The sequence below is a fragment of the Mastigoproctus giganteus genome, chromosome 14 (assembly GCF_048544385.1).
Source record: "Mastigoproctus giganteus isolate SK-2022 chromosome 14, ASM4854438v1, whole genome shotgun sequence".
In the NCBI taxonomy this organism is placed as follows: domain Eukaryota; kingdom Metazoa; phylum Arthropoda; class Arachnida; order Uropygi; family Thelyphonidae; genus Mastigoproctus; species Mastigoproctus giganteus.
In genome coordinates this window covers 47,801,995-47,816,554 of record NC_143588.1, presented here as the reverse complement: position 1 = coordinate 47,816,554, position 14,560 = coordinate 47,801,995, and the positions used below count along the sequence as shown (strand labels likewise).

General features: G+C 36.6%; 1 protein-coding gene across 4 annotated transcripts in view; it reads left to right on the top strand.

Annotated features, from left to right (window-relative positions):
- Rpn3 (regulatory particle non-ATPase 3) overlaps positions 1-14,560 on the top strand; it is a 162,128-nt gene that overhangs the window by 20,142 nt on the left and 127,426 nt on the right. For 3 of the 4 annotated variants that reach the window (XM_090389290.1, XM_090389292.1, XM_090389289.1), the window contains exon 2: positions 7,551-7,625. The exons of the other annotated variant lie outside the window; for it this stretch is intronic. The gene's annotated coding sequence lies outside the window, so the exon portion shown is untranslated. The remainder of the gene's footprint in view (positions 1-7,550; positions 7,626-14,560) is intronic. 4 annotated transcript variants of the gene reach the window in all.

Sequence of the window (14,560 nt, the reverse complement as noted above, 5' to 3'; positions counted from 1 at the left end):
GACTTGCTCTGTTTTGAATAATTATAATTTTTAATAATGCTAATTAATTGTCTTAATTCTTTCATTACTGTAAAATACCATTTGTGATATATTCTATGCTATATGCACATTTAAAACTGAATTTTTTCAACAGTGGTTGATGGTTGAAACCATCACAGTGGTTTTCGACCTTTTTTTAATAACGGCACCCCTAAGTATTTTATTTTGTGGCACACCCTACTCAATTTTCTGCTTGTTCGATCCGATTTCTCTCTCTCTCTCTCTCTCTGTGTGTATATATATATATATATATATATATATATATATATATAATATTAAAAAAAATGTTATAAGATAGTTATTACAATAACATAACTATAAACAAAATTGCAATTCATAATACAAATTATATATATATATACACAGGGTATTTCAAAAGTGATGGTCAGTAATTTAAAGGTGAACTGTACAGACTACGATATGCAAAAAAAGCCTTGTAAACATGGGTCCTTAAGTGAATCGTTTTCGAGATATTGCACATTTCTAGTTGAGATCCACCACTGACAAGGTGAACTGTACAGAGTTGGGATCCACCACTGACTTGTTTGTTTAAGTTAGGTTATGCTCATTCTCTCCCTTTCCCCTCTCTCAATGCACTGAGACATAGCAGGCATACTAGTACTTGTCAAAGGATAGTCAACGTGGAAAGAGGTTACAGCAATGCAGAGTATGCGGACATGCACTTCATGTATGGTAAAGCCAACAGCAGTGTACTCGAGGCTGCATGTTTGTATCAAGAAGCATTTCCCCGCCGAAGGCACCCCAACGGGTGCACATTCATAAGGGTACATCAAAGCCTTAGAGAACATGGGTGCTTCACACATGGAGTACAAGCAGGTAGGCCCAGAAGCATAACACCTGATGTTGAGGAAAGGGTGTTAGAAAGAATAGAACAAAATCCAGGAATTTCGACAAGGAGGATTGCTCTACATAGCAATGTGTGGTGGATTTTACGTCACCAATTACTGTCACTCTGGAAGGGTAGTCTCAGCAATACAGACTACCCTTCCAGAGTGAACTTCTGCCAGTGGATGCAATAACGTGTGTCCTGAACCCCCAATTTTTAAACAACATTTTGTTCACCGATGAAGCTGGGTTTATTCATGATGGTATTTTTAATTTTCATAACTGTCACGTTTGGTCCAAAGAAAATCCTAATTCAGTTCATGAGTCACAACATCAGCAACGTTTCTCGTTGAATGTCTGGGCAGGACTACTAGGAGACCATTTAATTGGACCACATTTTCTGCCAAACAGGCTAACAGGAGAGCTGTACCTTCAGTTCCTGCAGAATGTTCTTCCAGACCGCCTTGATGATGATAATGTTCCACTTCAGCAATGCCAGAACATGTGGTTTATGTATGATTGTGCATCAGTACATTTTGCTCGAGTTGTGACTGTATCTAACTAGAAGGTATCGTCAATGGTGGATAGGTAGTGGTAGGCCTGTAATGTGGCCTCCCAGATCACCAGACTTAAATCCTATGGATTTTTGTATCTGAGGTCATGTAAAAAGCTTGGTGTACATTTCTGACATTAACACAGTCGAGGAATTGCAGTGTCAGATTGAAGGAGCTTTTCAGCAAATCAGAAATGACTCAGGAATGCCTGAAAGGATTCACAACTCAATGCAGAAAAGACTACAAAGCTCCGTATGGATGCAAGGACAGCATTTTGAACACCTTTTGTGATATCCTGTAACATGTAACATCTGTAAAATCCTGTGGTGTTGGAACCAAAAATTAAAAATGTATTATCTTATGTTTAATAAAACCACCCTTAGCAAAGGATTCACAGCTTTTTGCTAAACTAGTGCTCTCATAGTCAGTGGCGGATCTTAACAAAAAATGTGCATTATATCGAAAATGGTTCATTTGCGGCACAGTGTTCACTGGGTTTTTTTTGCTTATTTTAGTTTGTACTTTTCACCTTTAAATTATTGACCATCATTTTTGAAATACCCTGTATATTAATTTTATTCTTTATATAGAGGTACTAAATAAATATCGATATAAATCACCACAAAATTAAATAGATGTACACCTTTTTATAATGAAATAAATATATAAATTTAAAAAAAAAATAAGTTTAACTTAAACCCCAAATTATGTGGCACCCTTTGAATGTTGTTGCAGCAACCCAGTTGAAAAGCACTGCCTTATCAGGTACGGAATAAATCTGTACTCATAGCTTCGGTGTAATATGTAAAATAATAAAAACTGACTAGTTTAAAATTTTTGGGATTATCATAGATTAACATAGATAGTCAACTCCCATAGACAAGAATTGTAGTACAAAAACTACCCTAGTAGCACCACCTGGGTAAATAGGCTGTTCGGCTAAGTATAAGAAGAAAAACAGACTGCACCATGGCCAAGTCTGTAGCTCACTGCCGATGTATTCTACATGTAGCCACCACAAACCGTGATGCACCAGCTACACTGTGAATTTCCGAATTGCGGGCTTCTCCTTAAGCAAATTTTGGTAACATAACCTTAATATAATAACACCGTTGTGTACAGTTAGTTTAGGGGAAATTGGCTAAAGTATGAAATGAAAATAAACTGAAGTTGGCTAAATATGTGTAGCTCGCTGTAGGCTAGGATTTGTGTGGGTGGGTGCACCCAACCCTCCCACACAAACCATAGATTGCCATTTCTGTGCCACACCATCTTTCCCTGTTCCCAGGGAAGGATGATGTGGCACAAATGGTGTGTTCATCTGCGAAGTGGAGAACTCTCAACTAAGTGATGTAATTGGTAAAGTTGCTAAAATCATAACCTGATCTTTTATATGACCTGATTTTGGCACATAGCCTTAGTTGTTAATGTGCCAATAAAATCCAAACCAACCTACTAATGGAGAGAAACCCTACACTTCTGCCTGAGATTGGCTAACTAATGCTTCAAATGAAGAGGACTTCAGAAATTTTTCCAATTTTACATGGAAATCAAACCCAGATCTCTCCATATGAATGCCAGATGGCAATGTATCATGCTGACTTTGCTGCCACAGAGAGCTCTGGGTGCTTGTTTGGAACAGGGCCATTTGGCTGCAGCTTATATCTGGCACTCCAATTCATTCTACAGGTGTTCAATGAGGTTGAGGCCTGGGTTCTTATCCACCTAGTCCATTTTTTTTTTTTATGTCATCCTTGGTCTGTGACAGCCAAATCCTCTGCTTGCACCTTCACGATGGTAGGACTGTTAGTAATAATAGGTATAACCCCCATGCACAAGCACACTGTGGGTGACGACCCAGGTGTGAACCAACGTAAGCAGGGGTCGAGGTGTGGTGCCCACACCACATGGAGGATTATCGCCTCTCTGTGTTGCCAGGCAATACTGGGTGGTAAATGTCTCTCATCAGCTGGTGCAATACCCCCACTTTGCTTATTGGAGGCTCGAAGTGGTGGAACCCATGTTTAGTCTTCAGAGCTAAGTTCTGGTCAACCCTTCCCCATCTTTTCCATCGTGCTGTACGATATGACTTTTGAGGTTATGATGGACATCATGTCGACATCCAATCTTCCTTACATTTTGAGGGTACAGCTCTAAAACGGTGTTCGCAAGCCGACTGCTGGTTAGTACACCGGACTGAACCTATTGGTAATTCTTTAGGAGGCTTACGGATCAGCTAGTGTATAATCTTGCTTCCTTTACTCTGCCAGATAGTGACTGGAGGGAGTCTGAGTAGTGTGTATGTGTGGGGGGGGGGGAATTGTCGGGGCCACGTTTATGTCAAGGATCTGGGTATATTCTTACCATGTATACTCCATATCCAAAAATTTCATACATCATATCCCCCCCCCCTTCCTTTATCTTACTATTGACTACACCATGAATTGTCAAACTAATAGAGAAAGCTTATCTGCGGAAAGATCTAAGCCTCCTAAACACTTCCTAGTTCATTTCACAAATATACGTGGTCTCAATTCTAACCTCAACGATGTCCATTTCCACTTGCAGTCTGCCAAACCCCATGTACTTCTTCTGACAGAATTTCAGTTATTGGTTGATTCAACTACTGCTCATCTCAGTTGCCCAAATTATTCGTTATATGATTCCTTATGCCTCAAAGGTGGTACTTGTGCATATGTCCATTCTGATATTCCCTGTCAGACTTGGTAATTTGGAATCTCCTCTTTTCGATCTTTTCTGGCTTAAAATCTCTCTACCTCATTCTGTCAAATTCATCTGTTGTCTCTACCGTTCTCCCAACTCTACTAATCACTTGGAGCTCTTTGACTTCCTCTTTTTGCAGCTTGACTTTCTTCAGTCCAACTTTCCTAACAGTGAGGTAATTTTCCTTGGTGATTTTAATGTTCACAACTCCAGCTGGCTTCCATTTTCTAGTCACACGACCCAGCTGGTCGAGATGCTGAGACTTTTGCAATTACTAATGACCTTGCACAGATTGTTCATTTACCTACAAGAATATTGGACAATCCTAACCATACAGCCAACACAATTGATCTTTTTCTCACAAACAACCCTTCTAAGTACACAGTTGAGGTGAGTGGTCCTTTAGGTACCTCATATCACAACTTGGTGATTGTCTCTTCTCCAATGGAGCCTTTGTCTAATGGCTATTCCCAACCTCATATTGTTTGGAATTACAAGAATGCAAAATGGGATGACCTGCGAGATTTCTTTTCTTCTTTCCCTTGATCGGACTTCTGTTTCAAAACTTCTGATGCCCAAGTTTGCTCAGATCGTGTCAGTGAAATTATTCTTGTAGGAATGGAATCCTTTATCCCACACTCCACTTTAAAATCTCGTCCTTTATCTAAACCTTGTTTTTCCAATAAATGTGCTAAGGCCGTTCCGTTCAGGAGAAGAATGTTGCATATCGTAATTGGCTTGTTTCCAATTCTTCAGTTTCATCTTCTGCCTACACCAAAGCTCACAATTGTAAAGCAGCTATTAAACAGTCCAAACTAGATTTTGAACACGCTTAGAGTAGAAAACTTGCTTCTTGCCCTAATGGTGACCGTGCATTCTGGTCTCTTGCCAAAGCTATAAGTCGCAACTTTTGCCCATCTCTGCTCCCACCTCTGTCAAAACCAGATGGTTCTGTTGTCACTTTGGCCAAGGATGAAGCTGACCTCCTAGCATCCCATTTTCCTCTAACTCATGTATTAATGATCTTGGTAAAACACCTCCAAGCAATCTTGGCAAGCTCCATTCAATGCCTCCTGTGGTCTTCCGTCAAAAAGATGTCAGAAAGATTTTGACAAATCTTGATGCTAAGAAAGCTCCAGTACCTGATGGTATTTCTCCACTTGTTCTCAAAACCTGTGTTTCTGAACTTACTCCTGTTCTTTGTCACCTTTTTTCACTTTGTTATTCCAAAGGTGTTTTAACTTTTGCTTGGAAATTTGCTCATATCTAGCCAGTTCCTAAAAAGGGAGACAAATCCCTCCCATCCAATTATCGTCCCATTGCAATTACTTCTACTCTTTCTAAAGTAATGGAGAAATCAATTAACCGCCAACTCTTAAACTACCTAGAAACCTTCTGTTTGATCAACGATCGCTAGTATGGATTCTGTCAGTGTCGACCAACTGGTGATATTCTGGCCTATTTTACCCATTTATGGACAAATTCAATGGAAAAGTTTGGTGAAACACAAGCAGTTGCTCTTGATATCTCAAAGGCTTTCGATCATGTTTGGCATCAAGGTCTTCTAAACAAGCTTCCATCTTATGGTTTGCCAACTGTTTTTTGTAATAGGTTATCCAGTTTTCTCTCTATCTGCTCACTGAGGGTGATGGTAAATGGCTCTGTTTTCTAACCTCTCCACTAATGCTGGTGTCCCCCAAGGTACAGTTCTTTCCCCCACTCTTTTCCTCTTGTATATTAATGACCTTCTATTGACAGGAAATGCTATCCATAGTTTTGCCAAAGATAGCACATTGCATTCCATTTTCCAGTTTGAGAAACCTTCCCCTGCTCAATCAGCTTCAACTTCTCGAATATCCACTACCAATTCCTTAAATGCCGATCTTCAGGTAATTCTCCAGTGGGGCAAAGACAACTTAGTTGATTTCAATCCTTCTAAAACTCAGTCTTGTCTTATATCTCTCAAAAAAGGATTCTTCTGCTCCTATGCTTATCTTTGGTGACACTCTGATTTCTAGGCAAGGTGATATATCTCTTTTAGGGATTACCCTGACTTCTAATCTCTCTTGGCACAAGCACATTACAAATATTGCTTCCTCTGCATCTAAAAAACTTGGTTTTCTCTTTCGCTCTCGGCATTACTATTTTTCCAAACAGCTGTTCTCCCCAAAACCTCTCTCAGGCTTTTAAATTCCATTCAGAAGAGGGCAGTTAGGTTAATTAATGACTCATCTCTAACAGTCTCTCTCCACTCGCTGTCTCATAGACATACAGTTTCTGCTGCATGCCTTTCCTACAGATACTTCCATGGGCACTGTTCTTCTGAATTGGCTTCTATAATTCTCACTCTCTCTTTAAAAACAGTCCAAACATCTGCTGTTATCAGCCGACATCCATTTACTGTCCAACTTCAAACTCACAGAACCAACTTTTCATCTTCCTCTTTTATTCATTCAACTGCCATTTTCTGGAACAACCTTCCTTCGTATGTCTTTCCTGAAAATTACAGTCTACAGAAGTTGAAGTCTAATGTCAACAAATATCTTCTCTTGTCTTCTCAACCTCCAACCCAAGCACAGTGCTAAAGTGCCAAGTACTATAGGTTCTAAATACCTCTCGTGTTTTGGGTTTTCATAAAAAAAAAAAAAATACCCCATATGATGTGGAATGCTGTATCTGACAGGGCCCCCTTTATTTGAATCCACATTTGGATTCAACAACTAGGGGCCATAATTCAAATTACTGGAAAGAAGTTTACAGTGGTGTGTAAGCTTTCTTGTAGCCAGTGAGTTAATTACTGTAATAAGTTGCCTCCATGGGTGCTTAAAGCTGATAGCTTAGGAAAATTCAAAGGTGGATATATAGGTGGAGAATTAGCTTTTTATATACCTGAATATATTCACCTTTGAATTTCCCTAATTGGTAACTGTATATCCTAGCTGGATGTATACTGACATGAAGAGCAAGTCAAATAATTATTTATTTATTATTATTTTTTAATTAATTACTATTATTATTATTCTCTTTTTTTTTTTTTGGTTGGTACAGCACAGATCTCAGGCTTCCTTTCACTATTTGGTTCATACTACCTTATCTTCATTGCTGTCTTTTCAGAAGTTTAGCACCTACCAGCTCTCTAAAAGGAGTGGGCTACAGCTTTTTTGCTATAAGATTGAACTTAGCTGATCGTAGCTGATAGTTGATCGAAGCAATCATTGAAATTATTGGGCAGGAGAATTAGTTTTTTATGCATGGTGACCTAGCACTAAGGATTTTTCAAGCTCCAATTATGATAGTTTCAGTACATTAGAATATTTTTATTTACTTTTAATAGTTTTATTGTTTATATTTTGTAATTGGCTGCTAAAAGCATTATTATATACACAGGTATTCAAGTAAGCTTTTTTGAGGAAAAGTTGGTTCTCTTCATAGTTTTCTATACTCGTGGAAGAGTTTATTAAGGTAAGGAAAAATTAATCCAAAAGTATTGGTATTACTTTGATTATTCCATCTCAATACAACAAAAAGAAAGTGAAAATGAAATAATTAATGCTAATAATAAATAATGATAAAAACCTCTTATTCCTCACTGTAGTGACTCCATTCAGGGAAAGAACAGTTGGTGCATTACTCTGGGATTACTGCTACCCATATGCAGTAGCAGTAACTCCAGAGTAATGTACCAACTGTAAAGTACTATTACACTCAGGGTAGTGGAGAATGAAAAAGACTTGGGCGTAATTGTGCAGTCAGATATGAAGTTTTCAGAGCATCTCAATGGGGCCTTGTCAATGATATACGGGAACTTTGCTAACAGGGATAAGGAGGTGCTTCTCCCTTTGTATAAGGCAATGGTCAGGCCACACCTTGAGTGCTGCATACAGATCTGGAGGCCTCATTTTAGGAAGAATGTAGAGCTGCTGGAACGAATACAGAGAAGGGCTACGAGATTGGCGAGTGGAACAAAGGGGTGCTCATACCAAGAAAGGCTTAAAAGTTCTGAAAATTGCAGCATCTGGAGACTAGGCACCTGTGAGGTGATCTGATTGAGGTGTATAAAGCTTTTTTTTGGGATTCTTCCTCTTGCTCAGATTGCACACTTAAGGGGACATAAATTCAAATTGAGGAAAGACAATTGCAGAATAGATATGCGGAAATTTGCCTGCCAGCGAGTGGTTGATTATTTAAGCTATCAACTTCTACAGTCACAGATGGAAGATGAAACTTCCATCAGTTATGGAAGTTGATAGCTTAAATAAATTCAAGGAAGAACTGGACAAACTTTCGGAGCGAATGGATATGGCATGGGGTTTTTTTTTTCTTTTTTGGTTGATGCTGTATAAGCTTGGTTTCTTGCACCATATGCCACTACTAATGCTAATGCCAATAATTTGCCAGCCCATAGTTTCCAACAACTGCATTCTGTTCATACTTCAGAAAATTCCTATAAATGTATAATATTCACTGATGGTGCAGCAACTGTTTTTCCTTCCTTTATTTTAGGGCGTACTTCACTTCTCCTGGAATGTAGCATACTGACAGCTGAGTTGTATACAATCCAGCTAGCCTTGATGCAATATCTCCTTATGGATTGCCATAATTTATACAGATTCCCTTAGTGCATTATTGGCTATTTGAAATGAACTTTTTCTCTTCCCATCGGGTATTGAAAGGTATCAGAAGTCACCTTTTAACATTGTTAAGAACAGAGTAAAGAAATATCACTGATCTGTTGTTTCATTTCCCTGAATACCAGGACACTCTGGTATTCAGGGAAATGAAACAACAGATCAGGCTGCAAAATTAACTGACCACTTGTTGCCATCTCCTTCTCTAGTTCCTTACATGGATTTTGAGAGCATAATCTAAAAAGCATATAATCTTGAATGAGCACAGATGTGGAGAGAACGGACTTGTAACAAACTCCTTTGAATTATAACTGAACTGGAAAAATTGAGTTCTAGCTCCCACCATATTGGACAACAAGTCGTATTAGCACATTTATACATTGGTCACACTTAACTTATCCATCTCCACATACTTATAGGTAGAAGTTCTCCTCAATGCACTTGATGTAAAATCCAGCTCACTATCAAACATATCTTAATTGAACTTTTCCTGTTATTCTAATATCAGGTCTTGCCCTTTTCAGACCCTTTCAAACTTATGGGGCCCTCTAACAGTACAGCATTTTCTAGGAAATATAACAGATTTTACAGAACTTTTTTTTCTTCCTTAGATAGATCAAACTTTTTCACTGCATTTAATTAGCATTGATGTGCGGCTCGTAATTCAATATGCAAGTGAATCATAGAGAGACACATTTAGGCCTTAGCTGCTTTGGTGTTGTTAAGCTCCAATCACAACAACCTTGATTTTCAGGTTGCTGTTTGTGTCAATAGAAACATTGCAAGAATCACTTTCACCTCAGTCTTTGGCTGCTGTTAATATGTTACTCTGTGTATAACATTTTTAAAAATGTTAGCCCCAGGCTAACATATTTCTGACCCACATACATTGCTTTGTAGTATCAACAGATATTCTTGCACTGTTCTGTTTAAGAGTATCCCATCTCTGTAAAAATAGTTTTTCCTGTTAACAAGCACAGAACATGCTGAGAAAAAGAAAAACTTGACCCTGTGAGTCCTGAACAGTCTCTCCAGGGCCAAATTGATTGACAAAGCTTCTTTCATGTATTCCCTCTTGTCGTGTCTGGACAGAATTGCAGTCACTTTCAGATTTATTCCTGTCTTAATTTTTTCTCAGTATTGGTATTGTACTGTACTTATTAAGCAGTTTCTCAGATCTTCTATTTTTAATATCATTAGTACCAGCATATACAATGATATTGCCTTTTGTACCCTTAAAATTTGAATACATGATGAAAAAAAAAAAAAAACTACCACAGAGAGCTATTTTAACTGATGTTGAAAATTTTGATTTCTCTGCTATTTGAGTAGCTGTATTACAGTTTTTTAGAAAAGGTAAATCCAACTGTGGCAGAAATTTTAAGATAACTGAGAAAAAATCAATTTTTAGGCAGTGAAAGATTACTATGTAAAATAATATAAAAGAAATGTCGTATGAAATATGGCAAGATTGATATTAGAGAAATCTTTATAGATTTCTATAATATCAATCTTGCCTATAATATCAATATTAGAGAAATCTTTATAATATCAATCTATAGGATATTAGAAGAATTCTTCAGCATGTAATTTTAGAACAATATCAAGAAGGTAGTATATTTCAGTGAAACTTGGATTAATGAACTCTACTCTGAACAAAGGCAGTGGCATGACAGTAGTTTCATTAAAATGCCTCTTGGGAAAGGGTAGCACTTTATCTTATTACACCACGAAGGCAGATTTGTACAAAGTGCAAAGTTGCTATTTTTATGTGGCACTTACTCTGATAATTATCATGATGGAAATATAAATTCAAAATTTGGTTCCAGTTGCAGTTACCAAATATCCTGAATAATTTTGCCTTTGTATGCTACAAGAAAAACTGCCAATGCTATTATTAAAAAAAGTAGAAATATTGGAATGCCATCTTGGAATTTCTTGTGAAACACACATGCTTCACCCACCTTTTCACAAGTAAGTTTATAACCATTATGAGGGTTTGGGGAGAGAGATTTTTTTTCAATTTTAAAAATTTAAAATTCACAAAAATGTCAGTTTTGTACATAAGTGTCTCTAAATATTAATTTGTTTTTATTTTGACTTGTTCGCCAAATATTATATTGAAATTATTTAAAAAAATGAAATCAGTTTAAAAAAACAATTGCAAAAAAAAATCGCAAAAGAATTCATAAATTCATAAAAACGATTATTGTTATTTATTTTTTTGATGTACTACCACATCAAAAAATAACTGATATATAAGTGATGTATCCCTTTTTTGAATGTCATCAACTTCTGAATCAAAATTCCAGAGAATTTTAACTTTTATAAGCCATAATCCTGCTTCTCAGCCACAACAGTGGTTGAGAAGCATGATCTCTTCCTGTGATTTTAAACTCTTTTCATGCTGCTATCTACAAATGTTATAAACTGTATCTACAATTACTTAAACTCAAATAAGAAATGGCTTCACTTAGTGCAAGATTTGTAACATACTTTGAAATAGTGTTGAAAAATGTATATATGTGTATATATACATATATGAGGATTGGTTGATAAGCTTTTAGCCTCTTGTAGAAGGGAGATATATTTTTGGTGCATCTATTTATTGTTTTCAATAATTTCAAACCTTTATATTAATGTATGCAAAGTTATAGTTGATAACTTACAACTCTTTTTTTTTTTTAGGTTATTGAAGTTCAAGCCTGCATAAATGAAAAAAAATTGAACATTGAAACTAATAGAACAAACTTATCTGAGAAAAGAGCTAAACCTCCCAAAAATTACCTAATTCATTTATAAATATTTGCTCTCAGCAATCTCGATGATGTGTATTTCCAATAAGAATCAGCTAACCCCCACTTTTTTTGACATCCTCTCAATTATAGGTTGCCTGAACCAGTAATCATCTCAGTTGTTCTGATTATTTTCTTTGTGATTCCTCTCACTTCAAAGGTGATATTTGTGCCTATGTCCACTCTTGACTTCCTTTGAAATTCAATTTTCTCCAGTTTAACCTTCCTAATAGTGAGATAATTTTCCTTGGCCATTTTAATGTTTACTTCAGTTTTCTAGTTGACAGAACAAACTGGTCAAGATGCTGAGGTATTTGAGATTGCTAATAACCTTACACAGCCTTGTTCATTTATGTACCAGACAATCCAAACCACACCCCTAGCACTATATTTTTTTTTCACTTATAACTCTTCAAAGTACAAAATGAATGTGGCAGTGTTAATTGTCCTCAAGGTGCATCACATCACAATTTGGTGATTGTCTCCTCTCTAATAGATCTCTTGACTATACTTAGATTTGCGTTATTTGGCATTATAAGAATGTGAAATGCGATGATCTGTATGATTTCTATTCCCCCTTTTCTTGATTTGATTACTGTTGTAAATCTTCTTATTCCAGTGTTTACATAGATTGTGTCAGTGAAATTATTCTTGTAGGTATGAAATCCTTTCCACATTTATTTTTTATTCCACATTCTACCCAAAAATCTGGTCCTTTATTGGATCTGGACCTTGGTTTCCAAAATATATGCTAAGGCTGTTCAAGATAAGAATGGAGCACAGTGCAGTTGACTTTTATTCAAATCTCCAGCTTCATTTTCTGCCTGAAGTACACAACACTTGTAAAACTGTTATAATCATTCTAAACTTGATTTTGAATAAGTTAAAGAGTAGGAAACTTGCTTCTAGTCGAAATGGTAATTAAGCATTCTGGTCTCTTGTGAAAGCTATTGGCTACAACTTCTGACCATCTATACTTCCACTTCTGTTACAACCTGCTGGTTCTGTTGCATACTCAGCTAGAGATAAAACTGTCTTAATAGCATCCTAGGTTTTCTTCTAACTCTGGTATTAACAATCTTGGTAAATTGCCCCATACCATGCTTAATACACTCCACTCAATCCTCCCATGATCTTCTGACAGAAGGATATTAGAAGAATTCTGAACAATACTGATTTCAGGACAGCTCCAGGTACTGATGGGAATTTCTCCACTTGTTTTCAAAACCTGTGCTTCTCAGCATGCTCGCCTTCTTTGTTGCATTTTTATGCTTTCTTATTCCAGTGGGGTTTTCCTTCTTCTTGGAAATTCTCATATCCAGCCAGTTCCTAAAATAATGCCAAATTCTTTCAATGACAAATTGACAAATTCCAATTATCATCCCATCCCACTTACCTCTTTTCTTTCCACAGTAATTGAGAAATCCATAAACTTCAAACTCTTAAACTATCTCAAAACTTTTCATCTGATCAACGATTTCCAGTACAGATTCTGTCAGTTATCACCAGTTGATCTACTGGTGATATATTGGCTCAACCTCAATGGAAAATTTTAAATGATAAATTCGATCAAAAAATTTGGTGAAACTCAAGCAGCTGCACTTGACATTTCTAAGGCTTTTGATTATGTTTAGTATAAAGGTCTTCTGAACAAGCTCCCATGTTATGGCCTACTGATTGTTTTCTGCAATTAGATATGTGGTTTTCTCTCTGATTACCCACTGCTGATGGTGGATTGCTCTGCATTGTAACTTCTCTACTAATGCTGTCTTTTTTCCTTTTATATATTAATGACAGGAAATTCTTCCTGTCATTAGGATATAAAATCCTTCTTCCCTTGACAGGAAATCCTACCTATAGTTTTGCTGATGGTAGCACACTTCATTCCATCTTCCAATTTGAGAAACCTTGCCTTGCACAGACAACCTCAACTTCTGAAATATCCAGCATCGGATCCTTAAACACTGATCTCCACTAATTCTCCAATGAGTTGAATGAAACTTAACTTCAATTCCTTCTTAAACTTAATCCTCTTTTTTTTTTTTTTTTTTTGCAAAAAAAAAAAGTGTACTGCTCCTATGCTCATCTTCGGTGATATTTGGATTTATAGTCAAGATCATGTCTCTATTAGGGATTATCCTGGCTTCTAATCTCTGTTGGCATGAGTACACCACAAATATTGCTTCCTCTATGTCAGAATGACTATTTTTTTCTTTTTTTTGCTCTTAGCATTACTGTTTTCCTAAACAAGTACTCGCTGTATAAATCTCAGATCAGCTCTACTTTGGAATATTGTTCGTATATCTGGGCTTGGATGATGTCCCCAAAACCTGTCAAGCTTCTAAGTTGTTCAGATTTTTGTTTCATATCATTTCTGTACTTCCTTGGCATTGTTCATCTGAATTGGCATCTGTAATCCCTCCCCCCACTCTTTCTGAATATGTGCCGCAACCAGTTAGCATCTGTTCACTGTCCAACTCCAAAGTTACGGAGCCAGCTTTCCTCTTTCTCATTTATTTCTACTTCTGTCTATCTTTTTAGCCTTCAACTCATACCTCGTACTGAGTATTGTAGGTTCTATTACCTTATATGTTTGGGGTTTCATTAAAAAATGCTCAATATGTATAACAAATAGTGAATGATTAATGTAAATACATCAACAAAAAAAAAGTATGTATATCTGATATGATAATCCAGAATATACTGAGATACAGTAAAAATTTTTAATGGACTATGAGGGCATAGTATGTTCCACCAAATCTGACTGTCTGTTAAACTCGAAAGAAACACAGCCACTGAAGTTGTGTGAATATTATAAAAGGTGCTGTACTATGAAATTAAAAAAAAAAAAAAAAAAAAAATGTTCTGTAATACTCTATTTTACTGCATTTAGATTTGTGGAGTAGAAGAGCTTGAAATTCTGATGTGTTTTAGAACAGCATTGGGTACCCTAACGAAGCTTATTCAGAGTATT